Source organism: Vicugna pacos, chromosome 11 (genome assembly GCF_048564905.1).
Source record: "Vicugna pacos chromosome 11, VicPac4, whole genome shotgun sequence".
In the NCBI taxonomy this organism is placed as follows: domain Eukaryota; kingdom Metazoa; phylum Chordata; class Mammalia; order Artiodactyla; family Camelidae; genus Vicugna; species Vicugna pacos.
Genome location: NC_132997.1, coordinates 36,242,764 through 36,257,751, shown reverse-complemented (window position 1 = coordinate 36,257,751; position 14,988 = coordinate 36,242,764). Strand labels below are relative to the sequence as shown.

At 45.0% G+C, this 14,988-nt stretch overlaps 1 protein-coding gene and 1 pseudogene across 5 annotated transcripts in view; one reads left to right on the top strand and one right to left on the bottom strand.

The window, feature by feature from the left end:
* Nucleotides 1-14,988, top strand: part of LOC140699277 (glutamate receptor ionotropic, delta-1-like) — a 127,740-nt gene that overhangs the window by 48,626 nt on the left and 64,126 nt on the right. For 3 of the 5 annotated variants that reach the window (XR_012077325.1, XR_012077323.1, XR_012077322.1), the window contains 2 exons: nt 8,382-9,519; nt 10,983-11,293. The exons of 1 other annotated variant lie outside the window; for it this stretch is intronic. The gene's annotated coding sequence lies outside the window, so the exon portion shown is untranslated. Of the gene's footprint in view, nt 1-8,381; nt 9,520-10,982; nt 11,294-14,988 lie in introns of those variants that run through there. One more of the 5 variants, XR_012077324.1, reaches the window with a different exon arrangement.
* Nucleotides 11,646-12,239, bottom strand: LOC102534166 (rho-related GTP-binding protein RhoQ pseudogene; annotated as a pseudogene).

Below are 14,988 nucleotides of genomic sequence, written 5' to 3'. Positions count from 1 at the left end.
GCTGAGGAAGCTTCCTGGAGCATGTGAGCTGCAGGATGAGTCCTGAAAGATGAGGTTTTATTCTAGGGAAGTGAGAGGGGTGTCTCAGGCATCCCAGGAGGAGCACAGCACAAGTCTAGTGCACCCACCAAGCCTGGTGGGCCAGACCTGGGTGGGTCCCTAGGTCCTGACCAAGAATGGCCAGGGGGCACCATGACCCCTGAGCCCCAGCACATGGTTTCTGGAATTCAGGGCAAGCGGCAGGTGAGGCTGACCACGTAGCCCAAGAGAGTCCTTTGTCCTGAGTTTTAATGTAATAGACAAAAATGCTATGACACTGGGATGGAAATAATAGAACCACATCCCATGGTTCTATTTTCATTTTCTACATTCCCTTCTAGTCCCTGGTCCACGGACATATTTTTTTTGTTGTTTTAAATTTTTTTATTGAAATATAGTTGCTGTACAATATTATATGTTACAGGTGTACAATATAGTGATTCACAGTTTTTAAAAGTTACACTCCATTTACAATTATAAAATATTGGCTATATTCCCCATGTTGTACAATCTATCCTTCTAGCTTATTTTACACCTAATAGTTTGTACCCCTCAGTTCCCATCGCTATATTTCCCTTCCCCCTCTCCTGCCCTCCACTGGTAACCACTAGTTTATTCTCTATATCTGAACTTATGTTTTTAATTTTTAAGAGTGTTAATTTTATCAAATGTTTTTCTTATTCCATTTTTTATATTATGTATGATTTTTCTATTGTTAACATTTTTTTACATTTTTTATTGATTCATAATCATTTTACAGTGTTGTGTCAAATTCCAGTGTTCAGCACAATTTTTCAGTCATTCATGGACATATACACACTCATTGTCACATTTTTTTCTCTGTGATTTATCATAACATTTTGTGTATATTTCCCTGTGCTATACAGTGTAATCTTGTTTATCTATTCTACAATTTTGAAATCCCAGTCTATCCCTTCCCACCCTCTACCCCCCCCCCCCCCCCCCCCCCCGGTAACCACAAGTCTGTATTCTTCTCTGTCCATGAGTCTATTTCTGTCCACGGACATATTTTTAATCACAACACAACTACAGTTTTTGTTACAGCTTTCTTCATTATACTGTAAATATTTTTCACTGTAGCTACAGAGTTTTCATAATTATCGTTTCAATGGCTGCATAAATTGGCCATTAAGTTGATGTTCTTTAATTTGCTTAAACATCCCCCTTTGTTCAGAGGTTTAGATTGTTTAGATTGTTTTCAGTTTCTGGTTATTATAAATCATGTAATGTTGACCATCTTCTTAAAGTAGCCTTTCCCTTCTCATGAATTATTTTCTCGCAAAAAAAAAAAGTGAGATTATTGGGTCAAAGAGTGTGGGGATTTTCGTGGTACTTGCAATGGTAACGCCAAGCCGTTTTCAAAAAGGATCATTTCCCGTCACTGTGCGAAGAAGACGGGTTGGCCTATAACTCAGAAAGCATTTGGTGTTACAATTACAAACCTCTGTTTTCCTGTGTTGCTATTTTTACAGACTTTCCGTTTGATTAACAGAGGGCTGGAGCCTTTCTCTTCATGTATTTACTAAAGGTACCTCTTCATTTGTGGATTTCCTACTCAAGCCCATTCATCTGTTGGCATCTTGAAGCTTTCAGAACGATTTGTGTGAACTTCTTACATTATGGAGTTATTGACACTCTGCCTGACACATTGCTACAAGCATTTTTCCTAGACTATTTTTATTTTAGTGATCTTGTTCCTTTTCTGCAAAGCTTTTGTAGTTTTCTGTTGTTGAATCTGTTGGGTTTTTTTTTTTTTAGCTCTACTTTATCAGTATGAAACTTAAGAAGTTGTTGCTCCCTCCAAAGAACAAATACTTCCTGCAAAATTTTTCTTTCATTTGACTTCTCTGTTTGATTTTTCTAATCTCTCCAGAGTTTATTTTTTGTTGTGTGAGGTAAAGTGTGTTTCTGAATTAATTACTTTTCCTTCAAATTACCCATTATCATAGTATAATTTATCAATCAAGAATTTCTCTCTCCATGGTTTGGTGAACCCTACTTTGTACTAAAATTAAATTCTTAGTGCAATTAGGTCTGGATTTTTTAATTCAGATTCATTTTCTCTATTTGTGCCAGTTCTATAGTATTTTAAATTCTCATTGCTTTATATTTTTTATATCTGGTTTTCTCTCATTTTTCCCTCTACAGAACTTGATTTAATATTCTCATCTATTTATTTTCAAAATTATCTTAGAATAAGTTTATTTAATTCCTCAAAGAAATCCTTTTGAGATTTTGATTGGGATCAAATTAAATTTATAAATTAACTTTTGGGAAAATTGACATCTTTGTAACATAACATCTTCTCATCTGGGAACTGTTATTTTTTAATTTAATTTAATTTTATTATAGTTTTATTTGAATAACTCCCAATAAAGTTTGGGAGTTTTCTTTAGTCAGTCATGCATATCGCTAGTTAAATGTACTCCTAAGTAGTTATGCTCTTTGATGCCTCTGTGAGTGGGATCCCCTTTTTAACTTTATCTTATACTTATGCCTGGCTAGAATACAGTGGTAGAATAATTAATTGAAAAAAATTATGCTTTTTATTTACTGTATAACCAGGATGGCAATAACAATTGAAGAATTCATAAGAAAACCAGAGAGTAACCTGTCATCGCATCATCTGAACAAACAAATTGTTCGCATTTTTCTGTGGCTTCCTCTAGAACTTATCCACAAACAGACGCAAGTGGTGATCTATTTGGCATCCCACAGCTTCTCTTAAGTTACATCATAAGCATTTTTCCCCTTCTTGCTGCAGAGTTTTGCTAATGATCTCTGTCAATGGCAAGCCAGCAGGGGTGGGTGGGCGGGGTTGGTTCTCAGACTTCTTTGAGGAGCACATGGGGGCAAGGGAGACCACTGTGGCTGCTGTCCATGGTGTGGAAGATGCTGTGATGGACACAGAATTGGTAAAGCAGGCAGAACAAGGGAGGCTGCTTTGTTCCCAGTAGGGCTTGCCAGGGCTAGATTGATCCCAGCTTTATAAACCTCCACAGGTGGTTCATGAACAGTCACAGTGAATAGGAGGAGCAAGGAATCAGAAACACCATCTGCAGAAGAGATGGAGAGATGAGTTTTGAGTCAACTGATTGAAATTGCCCTCTACAGTCTGGATAAACAGGATGCTTTCCAGATTTCTTTGGCTTTGGTGCCAGGTGGGCACAGTGTCCATCTCATGGATGTGTCTTCCTCCCTCATTATTCCTCTTCTTAAATACTTTTTGAGTGCCTAGAGAATGTTGTGAGGTGTGGGAGAGGTAGATGAAGACGACCAGCTCAGATGTGACCTGCACTATCACTGGGCGGAACGCCAACCTGCTGCCGCCGCTGCTAGAGAACAGTGAAGAACCACGCTGACCAGTCTCACTTTAAATCCACGACATAAGGGGACACTTAGTCCTGGTGGCTCCTTCGTATTGCATTTCTCCTGTCCATTCACTCTCCCATTCCCTTTCCCTCTCCTCTCTTTTCACGTCTCTAACACCCTCTCTCCTCTGTGCTGCCCACCTGCCACTAGCAGACTTGCTTTCTCTATATTTCATTGAGAAAAAGAAGCCAATGGAAGAGAACTCTTCCTTGCTCACCAACAGCGTGCCCACCAGTTGGTGCCCCAGATGATGCTCTGGGTCCCACCTGATGTGTCTACACCCAACCTGAGGCACTCCTCCCACTGGACACTACGTTTGGTCCCTCCTACTCACTCAAGGCCACTGTCCCAGCAGGTGTCCCTTCTCTGCTTTGTCGTTGCTTTTCCTTCTCTGCTGATCATTCCCACCTGTGTATGAACAGACTGTGCTGTCTCCTCCCACCTTAAAAAACCCTTGGCTTGGCTTCTCTCCCTCTCCTTTACAGTCCCACTTCCCCGACCCTTTACAGCTTCATCTGTACATTTTTTTCTCTGTTACAAAAAGCACTTGATAAAACAGTAGCAGCAGCTACCTTTAATTGATCAGTTACTTGGGGCTCAAGTCCTGCTCTGGACTTTTCCTTGTTATGTCTGGTTCGAGGCAGGCACCTAATTTTCAGTTAGGCATGAATTCATGAACACCCTGACCCACTCCTTCCGGAATACCTTGGAGAATTTGGTGACCCTGTGCAATCTGAGCTTCTCATATGACATGCCTGCTTCTGTCAGGCTGTGTTGGGTCTCCTCTCCACTCTCCCCTGAGCTCCTTCCCCACCGGGCCTCCTGTGCCCCAGGCATACCCACCACTTCCATGCCTCCAAGCCTGTCTCATGCATCTTCCTGCATTTCAAAACCTTCTCATCCTTGAGGGTCCTGCTCTGTGGAGCTTTTCAGTCCCCAGACAGAGTGGTCCCCTGTTCTGCTCCCTAGTCCCCTCCTGCACCGTCAGGAGTCAGTGTCCTCTGTCATGTGTCTGCCTCCCTCACCAGCCTGGGGCTCTCCCGAGAGCAGGGAGCATGAGCTACAGAAACATGGTCAGACTTAGCAGACACACATGGCTGTGTCTGTGACCAGAGGGCCCTGATTTTTCCCCTCTGGTCCTCCATGTGGGCACTGATGGCTTCTCAGTGATCAGGGAGAGTAGGTAACACTGATGGAGCACTTGTGGGGTTCCGGGCCCTGAGCAGAGAGCTTGGTCGATTCCATCACATAGAGTAGGTACCGCTGTCATCCCTACTTCACAGATGAGGTAAAAAGAGCTTATAAGTCAGGTGACTCTCTCTTGGTCACATATCTGGTGCCTGGCAGAGCAGTGATTTTATCCTATGTCTACCTGATCCAATTCCAGGATCTTCACCATATGCCAGGCTGCAGGGAAGCATTCCCTCCCTGCCCTGTGTGGAGGCCAATCCTGCTGCACATTCCCACTCAGCTTCTTGTGGCCTCACTTGTGAGAGGGAGCCGGGGCCTTGTGAGGCCTTGGTGATTTCTCCAAATTGGCGAAAAGGCCGGGGTGGGAAAGATAAGCTGGGCCAGGTAGCTTTTCCCTGATGGCAGAGTCTTGGCAACTGCCTCAGTTTTTGTCCCTTGCCCATGCAGAGATGGGGTGCACAGGCTGCTCCCCAAGACATTTTTCCTGGGTCCTTGATGAGGCCCAAGCTCCCAGGGTCACTGCCCACTGGTTCAGACTCTCTGCCATGCTTGTTTCCTCATCTGTAAAATGGGGAGATTAAATATCTATTCTTTGGACTGTAGTGAAGATTAAGATTGATTCTATAAAGTAGTTAGTGTCTACAAATCCTGAGCTTCCAATTTACCCTGCAATCCCCTTGCTGCCCTAATAACCATAAGTTTGTTTTCTATGTCTGTGTGTTTCTGTCTGTTTTGTAAATAGGTTCATTTATGTCCTTTTCAAAAAATTAGATTCCACATATAAGTGATATCATTTAATATTTTTGTTTCTCTTTCTGGCGTAATTCACTTACTATGATGATCTCCAGGTCCATCCATGTTGCTGCAAATGGCAATATTGTATTCTTTTTTATAGCTGAGTAGTATTCCATTGTATATGTATACCACACTTCTTTATCCAGTCTTTCAATCCTTCAATACCTTGTAATGGCCTATAATGATGAAGTATATGAAAAGAAATTATATATATATATATATGAATTGCTATGCTTTACACCAGAAATTAACACAACATTGTAAACTGACTATACTTCAATTAAAAATATATAAAAAAAAGTTTGAGCCTATATATATATACATCTGTGCCTCCTTATACCTCTACCTCTATCTGTATCTTTATATGTGTCTAATCTGTACTTATAGCTACATCTATCTATACATCTAATCTATATGTGCACCGACACCCATACCCGCACCCGGCTGTCTCAGAGCAGCACTGACATGCAGTGAGCACCACACCCGTGTTAGCTGACTTGTGATTGTTATTACTGAAACCAAGTGCTGGGGTGCAGAGTTGAGTCTCTCTGAGGGTCCAGAAGCATGCCTGCCCTCTGCTGCCTGCCCCACGCTGCCCACCCCATGCTCCTCAGCCTGCACGGCCCCCAGGCCTGACTTGAAGATCGTGCAGGGCCCGTTTCCCATTTTGCTGACCTGTTCAGCAGGGGCTCAGGGCCTGGCCATTTAAATAGCTTGTTTATTAGAAGCTGCTTCCTTAGTTTCTGTGTCTGATGTCTCCCTGGCTGCATCTCCTTTGTGGGTCATTAAGAATGTCACATTTGGTTTAGGCGAGCATGTCACCACAGGGTTTTCCATGAGCATCACATGCGGGGTGATCCTGAAGGCACCTCCAGGACCTCCCCTGCCAGCAGCCTGAGACCGAGTGGGAGATGGTGTCTGGCCCACATGTCATCCTAAAGGCAGCAGCGCCCTGGCTCTGGGGATGCAAGGCCTCACCAGGCTATTGAGTCTGACAGTGCCTGGGGGTGATGTTTGCAGGAACATCCTGGACCCTCACCTGGCCCGGGAGGGGCTGAGGCAAAGGTCTCTGACCCCCAGGAGAGCCTGCTTCTCATCCATCCTGACGGCGGCTCACCATCGAGGGAGAACAGTTGACAGGTGGAGTGTGAGGCCAGTGGAGCCCTTGTGGGGTTGGGTGCAGGCAGAGGCGTGGACTCACTGCACCCTCCAGTGACCCCACTGTGCTTGTCTCTCTTGTGTATCATGACACTGAGGCCTGAGAATGACAAGGCTGTCCCAGGCCACCCTGCAGGTAGGGGCACAGCCAGACTTGAGTGACCACAGGTCCACTTCCTTTCTCTGGTCCTCAGTGCCCACCCAGCCCTGCCCTGCCACCTAATCCCACCCTCCTCTGCTGTGATTCTGCCTTTTGCTCAGACTCTGACCTAGGGTGTTGGCACCTGATAGCCAATGGTGTCCAGCTTCCACTACAGCATCCACCTCTTTTTTAGGGAACTTGCTTGGCCTTTCTGTTTGCCCTGCCTGCCACATTTTTCACCTGTGGGGCCATGCTGTGGCATGGCCTAGAGGGCCCATGTTTGTCACTCAGGCCTGCTCCAGATGGCCCGGCTGTGTGATCGTGCTTGACGGCCCTCTTAGCTCCTGCCCTGGGAGCCGGCAGAGGCAGGGCTGGTTCATCCCCACAGTGGATAGGACAGCCCAGCTCAGCAGTGGTGGAGGTGGGTGCTGCTCCATGAGCCAGTGCTCTGGGTTTGTTCAGAGAGGAGTGTGTGTAGTCTCCTTGGCTCACAGACTGAGCCTTCCCATTTCTATGTGCGTCTGTGAAGCTGAACCTGTTTGGAAAGTGGCTGAGCTGCTGGAGGGATCTCCATCTGTAATTGGAAATGTGGTGGTGATTAGAGAGGGGCGGGCTGTGTGTGTGCACCTGTGAGGGCAGGTGTGTACCTGTGAGGGCAGGCGTGCGTGCGTGCGTGTGTGTGTGTGTGTGTGTGTTACGTGGGACAACTACACAGGTACAAGCTGTTCTAACCGAGTGCCTGAGCCCAGCTCCCCTCTGCTAAAATTGGCCCAGCTCTGCTAAGCCAGGCGGTGAGCTCCACTCTGTGGGTACCTGCCACCTGTGGTGAGCTGAGTGGGTCAAAGGACCTGGGCCCGGCCTTGAGAGTCTGAGTCTTCCCCTTCTCCTCTCCCCAGCAGAACTGAAGGGCCAGCAGAGGGGCTGCGCCAGGCCAGAGGTTTCTGAATACAGCCTGGAGAAGGTCTCCCTGGGGGAGGGAAGGCTTCCTGGAGGAGGTGGTACCAAAATAAAGCCTTGGAAGATAAGCTGGAGGACTTGGTCAGGCATGCAGGAGATGGGGGAATGCATTCTAGGCCAAGAGGGCAGCATGGACAGGCAGAGAGATGCCCCAGGAAGGAGGTGCTGGTGTCTTAGAGGAAATGCAAGCAGTTCAGTCTGGGGTGGGGGATGGGAGGAGGTGAGGGTGGGTGGGTAGGCAGGGGCTGGACTCTGACCCTGCGAGTCTTTCATGCCACTGAAACCAAATGGGTTGCTTCTGAGTGGTTTTAGGTGGGAGAGTGACAGAAACAGACTTAATTTTTAGGTGAATCCCTTTGGCTGGGGGTAGAGAGTGGGCTGGAGGCAGGGTGGGTATGAATCAGGGTGAGAGACGGTGGCTGATCTGGGGCCATGGCCTTGGGGGTTCAGAGGTCCCGGAGGGGAGAGTCCAGGGAGGGCTTGGGGATTGTTGAGATGAGGAGAGGAACGTAGGGGCCAAGGTACCTGGATGGGGGCGTGTCTGGGGCTAGGAGCTCAGCGCCCACCGCAGCTCCCCGGGAAGAGCCCTCCATGCCCACCTGCAGGCACCCGCCCCAGCCCATCCTGAATGGTCTTGCTGCTGCTCATGGTGACTCTTTAATTACGCACAAACCTCCTTCAGCTACAGCCTTTTTCTCCTCTGCAGATGGGGATTCCAGAGCTTGCTGATGATTCCACTCTTCCATCTGCTCCCTGAGAAGATCCATGGGCCCCTGAGAGGGGGGACCCAGGCAGCTCCTGGACCCCATGGAAGGGCTGTGCTCTGAGGGCCCTCTGGCTCTGACGTCCCTGATGGGTGATGACAAGAAAGGCTCACATAAAATAACAATAAAGGCTTGGCTCCTGTCTGCAATTATCCCCATTTTACAGATGAGGCAGATGAAGCCCAGGGAGGCCCAGTGACTTGCCCAAGTCACCTAAAGAGAGAGGAGATCCCCCAGGCCTCCTGCTCCGGCCTCCAGAGGCTGGGATGGGGCTGTGAGGGCTCTGCTCAAACGTGTGCTAAGTGCTAGGGTCTGTGTGGGCTTCTTAAACCCCTGTTCCCATGCCAACAGGTAGAGTCTGTGGCCCTGTCTGTTGATTTCTAAGTCAGTATAGGGATCTGACAAGAACCATGTCCCAAAGGGAAAGTGCCCCGGCCCCCAGTGAGGTCAGAGTGCCCTGGGAGCTGAGAGGAAGTGTGACCCCCCGATGGGCAGAGGCAGGGAAGTCCTCTTGGAGGAAGAGGTGTTTGCAGCTGGTCTCGTCTGGGGGAGGATTTGGGTGTACATTGGAAAAGGGGTGCTTAAGGCTGAGGAGGGAGCCAGAGGGCAAGGCAAGGAGGAATGGGGGTGGGAGAAAACACCTGGAAATCTTCTGCACTGACGAAGGAGATCTTGGAGGATGTATGGGGAGCAGTGAATCGGGTTAGCTGGTGAGAAGGGTCAGGAACGGGGGTCACCGGTAATAGTGGAGGAAAGGTAGGTAGGGGGCCAGGCCATGGCATTGAAAGCTGGGCCAGAGTCTGGACTTGGTTTCCTAGTCGGGGGTAGGGGGACATGATTAGAGCTTTTGTAAAATAAATGAAGAGGGCAGAGCCACTCAGCCCTGGATACAATGCTGGTAACTGTGAGTTAGAGAGGCCGACCTTGTCCTTTGGTTTTCACAAGGATTCGACTCTTTAGTCTCTTTGCAACCAATCCCATTGCTGTTCTGAGTTTGCTGGCTACATGGAGGAGTTGTTGCATTTGGCCTTGACTCTGCTTCTGAAATGGAAGAGCAAGGAATCACTGAAGGAGCAGCAGGTAGAGGCGGGAGAAGGATGAAGAGGAGGAGGGGCAGGAGCAGACTGTTGGGGTAGAACTTTTATCAGATTTGATTCTAAGTACTTTGTAGTTTTAATGCTATACTGAATCATAGGATTTAAAGAAATTTCATCTTGTGAATGCTCATTGCTAGTATACAGAAATACAATTGACTTGTGTCTTTATATTTAAGGTGGATTTCTTGTAGACAGAATACAGCTGGGCCATGTTTTTTTCTTTCACTCTGAAAACCTCTGTCTTTCAATGGGTGCATTTGGACTCCTGACGAAGTGATTATGGATACAATTGGATTAATATCTACCATATTTATTACTGTTTTCTATTTGTCGCCCTTGTTCTTTTTTTATCTTATACTTTTTTTCTTCCTTTTTTGGTTTTAATCAGTTTATATGATTCCATTTTCTCTCCTTAGCATCAGTTATATTTTTAATTTAATTTTACTTTTTTAACTTTTTTCAGTGGTTGCCCAGGCATTTACAATATACATTTACAGCTAATCCAAGTCCACCTTTAATTAAGTCTGTACCACTTGATGGTAGTGTGAGTGTCTTTTAATAACAAAATAATACCAATTCCTTCCTTCCATTCCTTATATTATTGTCATTCATTTAAGTTATGTAAGCATGCATAAGTGTACACGTGAACACATACACAAGATATATGCCTACATAATTCAATGCATTGTTGATATTATTTTTAACTCTTATTTTTTATTGAAGTGTAGTTGATTTTATGTTAATTTTATGTGTACAGCAAAGTGATTCATGTATTTATATATATTTGTAAATTCCTTTCCATTACAGCTCATTACAAGTAATTGAATATATTTCTCTGTGCTATATAGTAGGTCTTTGTCATTTATCTATTTTATATGTAGTAATGTGTATCTGTTAATCCCAAACTGATATTATTATTTTTTTATTTTTTTGTTTGTATCTGGAAGATGACATCCATTTTATTATGAAAGCGGTTGCTTTGTTATAAATTTCATGTAACATGCTTGAATTCTATGTCTTTTCTCTTTAACACAGTTTAAAGTTTCTTGTAGTTTGGTCAGCATATACACTTTTCTTTTCATTTGATATACATGCCAATGTGGAAATTAACAAACAAAATCACCAACTGGTTCAGAGAGCTAAATTGAGTCCAGGGTCTCACCCCAAATTGTAATTTGTAATTTTAGCATGTATCTCATGCAGTCTGGGGCACATCAAACTAAATCTATGGTCGCCAGAAGCCTTGTTACAGTTGAAAACATATTAACTAAAATGTCTACATTTTTAGTGTTCATGATAAATGCAATTATGACCTTATTATACTTTTGACATTCTTTTAAGAAAGCACATTAAGCTTTAATATAAAAATATTTAGGTTACACTTAAGTTGTGCTCAAGTAATAATAAAACATTTGTTGTTTTTGACCTCATGCATCGCCTCCCCAGGAACGGCCCATCTCCTGCACGCTTGGAGCGACCTTCGGCTACGTGGCTGGCCTTGTCATTTCGCCACTCTGGGTGTACTGGGAGAGAAAGGAACTTACATACAAGAACAATTAATTGGACCAAAGGGAGAAGATATTTCTTTGTGGAGATTCCATAAAGACTGTGCAGAAATGTACATGGTCTAGGCCAGGCAGTTCCACTTAACAGCACTGTTTTTTTAAGTCATTACAACATGATGTGAGTGTAGTTTTGAAACTATGAACCCCCTGAGAGATTGTACCATCTAGTCGAAATAAAGTATTTATACTAGATTGTGGCTTCAGATGCTGTTTGCTGCTTCTTGGACCTTTAAGAAACATTCTTAATGAACTTTATAGAATTTTGAGAATAGGTTTTTTTTTCCTTTGAAGTTTTTTTTTTCACATTTTTTTCTCTGTGATTTATCATAACATTTTGTGTATATTTCCCTGTGCTATACAGTGTAATCTTGTTTATCTATTCTACAATTTTGAAATCCCAGTCTATCCCTTCCCACCCTCTACCCCCCCTTTCCTTTGAAGTTTTAAACTGCTTCATTATTCAGAAGCAGTCTGGGTATAGCTGTAGCATTTCATATGCTTTCTGAGAGAAGTGGACAGTTTACTTGGCCACTGAAGATGTTTCTCACATAATCAAACAACAGTTTATACATCTTGATCCTATTCTTTTTTTTTTTTTTTTTTTTTTTTTTACTACTGTGTTTCTTTGGAGTTAAAATGGCTCTGACAGCCTCATCAAAAACAGGCTTCAATGCCTTCTGGGTTAAAGCTGAACATTCCACGGAGCAGCACACACCTATCTCTTTTGCTACTTTCTGCCCTTGTTCCATACATACAGGTTTTCCTTTCATATCATTCAGCCTTGCTAAAGTTTTGGGTCATCTCGGAGATCAGTCTAGGTTCCTATTAATAAAAAGGGTGCATTTGGTGTGTATTCCTTAAGTTCCGGTATCCACTCCTGTCTCACATTTTGAAATGAGGCTGAATTCACCACAGAGAAGCATATAAGGAAGACATAAGTCTTTGGACAAGATAAAGGCCTCAGATGATCATAGTCCTCCTGTCTGGCTGTGTCACGGAGTCCCAGGAGGTACTGCTTGCCCCCTACGGTGATCCTGACTGAGTAGTGCTCAAGACTATGGGAAGGCGCCCTGGCATAGCTCTTGAGTAAGCACGTCTTGCCCGCTGCCCCATCGCCGACCACCACGCACTTGAGCATCAGCACACCGGCCCGGGGAGCCACGCTGCAGCCGGCCGGCCTCCGGGCATGGTCCCCCTAGAGTCCCGGCCCCATGCCCAGCCCCAGCCTGCCTGGGGGGTTGTCCGCCGCCGCCGCCGCCGCCGCCGCTCCGCGCAGCAGGGCCGCACCCCCCACCCCGGCCCCAGGCAGCGGCTTCCCCCGCCCGAGGGGAGGGGGGCGGCGGGCGCGGGCGCGGGGCGCTGCCGCCGCCTCGGTCGCTGCCCGGATCCCCGCCCGGGCCCGGTCACCTCGCCCGCCCTCTGCCTGCGCCGCTCGGCGCCCGCGCCCTCTCCCCAGCCGGGCCTCCCCTGGAGGATCCGCGGGATCATAAAACTGGTCGCCCCGGCGGAGACGGCAACTTTGGGGCGGGGGAGGGGCGGGGGGAGGGGCCGGGCCAGGCGGCTCTCCCCGCCCCGCGCGGGCCGGGCCCCCTCCGGGCTTGGCTCCGGAGGAAGGGTGGCCAAGGCACCTTCTGGTATTATTATTTTGAACGAACTGTTCTGTTAGATGAAATAAAAGTAAGAAAAATAAGTTTTTATTATTTTTACCGTCACTTATTTCTTCTTTGATGCTCTCCCTTACTTTATGTAGATTTCAGTTTATCATCTGTTTCATCCCTTAAGAATTTCTTTGAACATTTCTTGCAAGGCAGGTCTACTGGCAACAAATTCCTTCAATAATTGTTTCTCTGAGAAAGGGTGCAGAATTCTAGTTTTTTTCCTCAATATTTTGAATATTTTACTATACTGTCTTCTTGCTTGTGCGGTTTCTGTGGAGAAGCCAGATGTAATTTTTATCTCTGTTCTTCTGTAGATAAGTTGTTTTCCTGCTCTCTGGCTTCTTCTGTGCTTTTTTCCCCTTTATTTCTGATTTTATGAGTTTGAAAATTGTATGCATAGGTATAGTGTTTTGTTTTTGGCATTTATTCTATTTGGTGTTTCCTGAGATTCTTGGATCTGACGTTAGTATGCTGAAATTCTCAATGGCTGTTACTTCAAATGTTCTTTTCTGTTTCTTTCCTTCCTTCTTTTCTTCCCTTTTTTTTCTGTATTCTCATTACATGAATGTTACACATTTTGTAGTTATTCCACAGTTCTTGCTTATTCTGTTTTTTTTCAGTCTTTTTTCTCTTTTTCATTTTCAAGGATTCTATTTGATAGATCCTCTAGCTTAGAGATTCTTTCCTAAGCCATGTCCAGTTTACTAATAAGCTCATCAAAAGCATCCTTCATTTCTGTTACCTTGCTTTTTAATTTGTAGCATTTCTTTTTAATTCTTTCTCAGCATTTCCATCTCTCTGTATACCTTGCCCATCTATTCTGACAAGCTGTCTACCTTATCCATTAGCACCTGTAGCATATTAATCTTAGTTTTTAAAAATTCCTCATCTGATGATGCCATATCCCTTCCATGTCTGGTTCTGATGCTTGCTCTGTCTCTCCTGATTGTTTTCTGCTTTTTGATATACCTGGTCATTTCCCCCTCTATAGCTGAGCGTGATGCACCTGGCAAAAGGAACTGCTATAAATAAGCACTTAGGAATGTGGTTTGTTGGGGGAGGGAAGTATTTTACAGTCCTAGGATTTGGTCTTAATCTGTTAATGAGGCTGTGCTCTGTGGCCTGTCAGCTTAACAAATGTTTCTCAACTTTTCCCCCACCCCTTTCTTGGGACAGGACTGGTAGAGTGGGCTGGAGCTGGGTATGTCCCTTGCCCGGGCTGGTTATGCTCTGATAATACCCCAGCTGGTTAGGCTCTGGGTACTAGTTTCCTCTGAGAACTTGCTGAGAAGGACAGAGTGTTGGGGTACATTTCAAAATGGTTCCTTTGCCCCTCTCCCTACCAGAAGCCCTAGCGTGTTTGTCTCTGATATTTACTCTGGGAATCTGGTTGAGCTTCTGGAGGCAAATCTCACCGGATTGTGGGATCCTTCCTGTGACTGGATCCCCTGGAGTTTTGAACTCTGCGTTGCCCACACTGAGCCTCCAGCAGTTCCTCCACTGCAGTTCAGCTCTTCCTACCCACCACTGGTTCCTGCAGCTGTTCCCACTCCCGAGTCTTGGCTCCAGGAAGCCACAGCGACCTGTGCTCACCTGTCTCTCCAGTCTTGGGGGCAGCGCTTTTCCCTGTGAACTTCTTTCTCATATAGATCCAAGAAGAATTGTTGATTTTTCAGTCTGTTATGCTTTTCACTGGGTTTGGTGGGGGGCGGGCAGAGGGATAACTTCCAAGCTTCTTACACACAGAAAAGGAAAGTGGAAGTCTCCTTTTCCATTTAATTCTTTTTGTTTGTTTGTTTTTTTAAAAATTGAAGTATAATCAGTTTTCAATGTGTCAATTTCTGATATACATTATAATGTTTTAGTCATATGGATACATACATGCATTTGTTTTCATATTCTTTTTCATTATAGATTACTATAAGATATTGAATACAGTTCCCTATACTACACAGAAGAAACCTGTTGTTAATTTATTTTATATATAGCAGTTAATACTTGCAAATGATGAACTCTCAGTTTATCCCCTCTCACCCTTTTCCCCCACGACCCTGGTAAGTGTAAGTTTACTATGTCTGTGAGTCTGTTTCTGTTTTGTAGATAAGTTCATTAGTGTCTTCATTTTTCTTTTTGATTCTACATGTGAGTGATATAATATGATATTTTTCTTTTTCCTTCTGTCTTACTTCACCCAGTATGACATTCTCTGGGTTTATCCATGTTACTGCA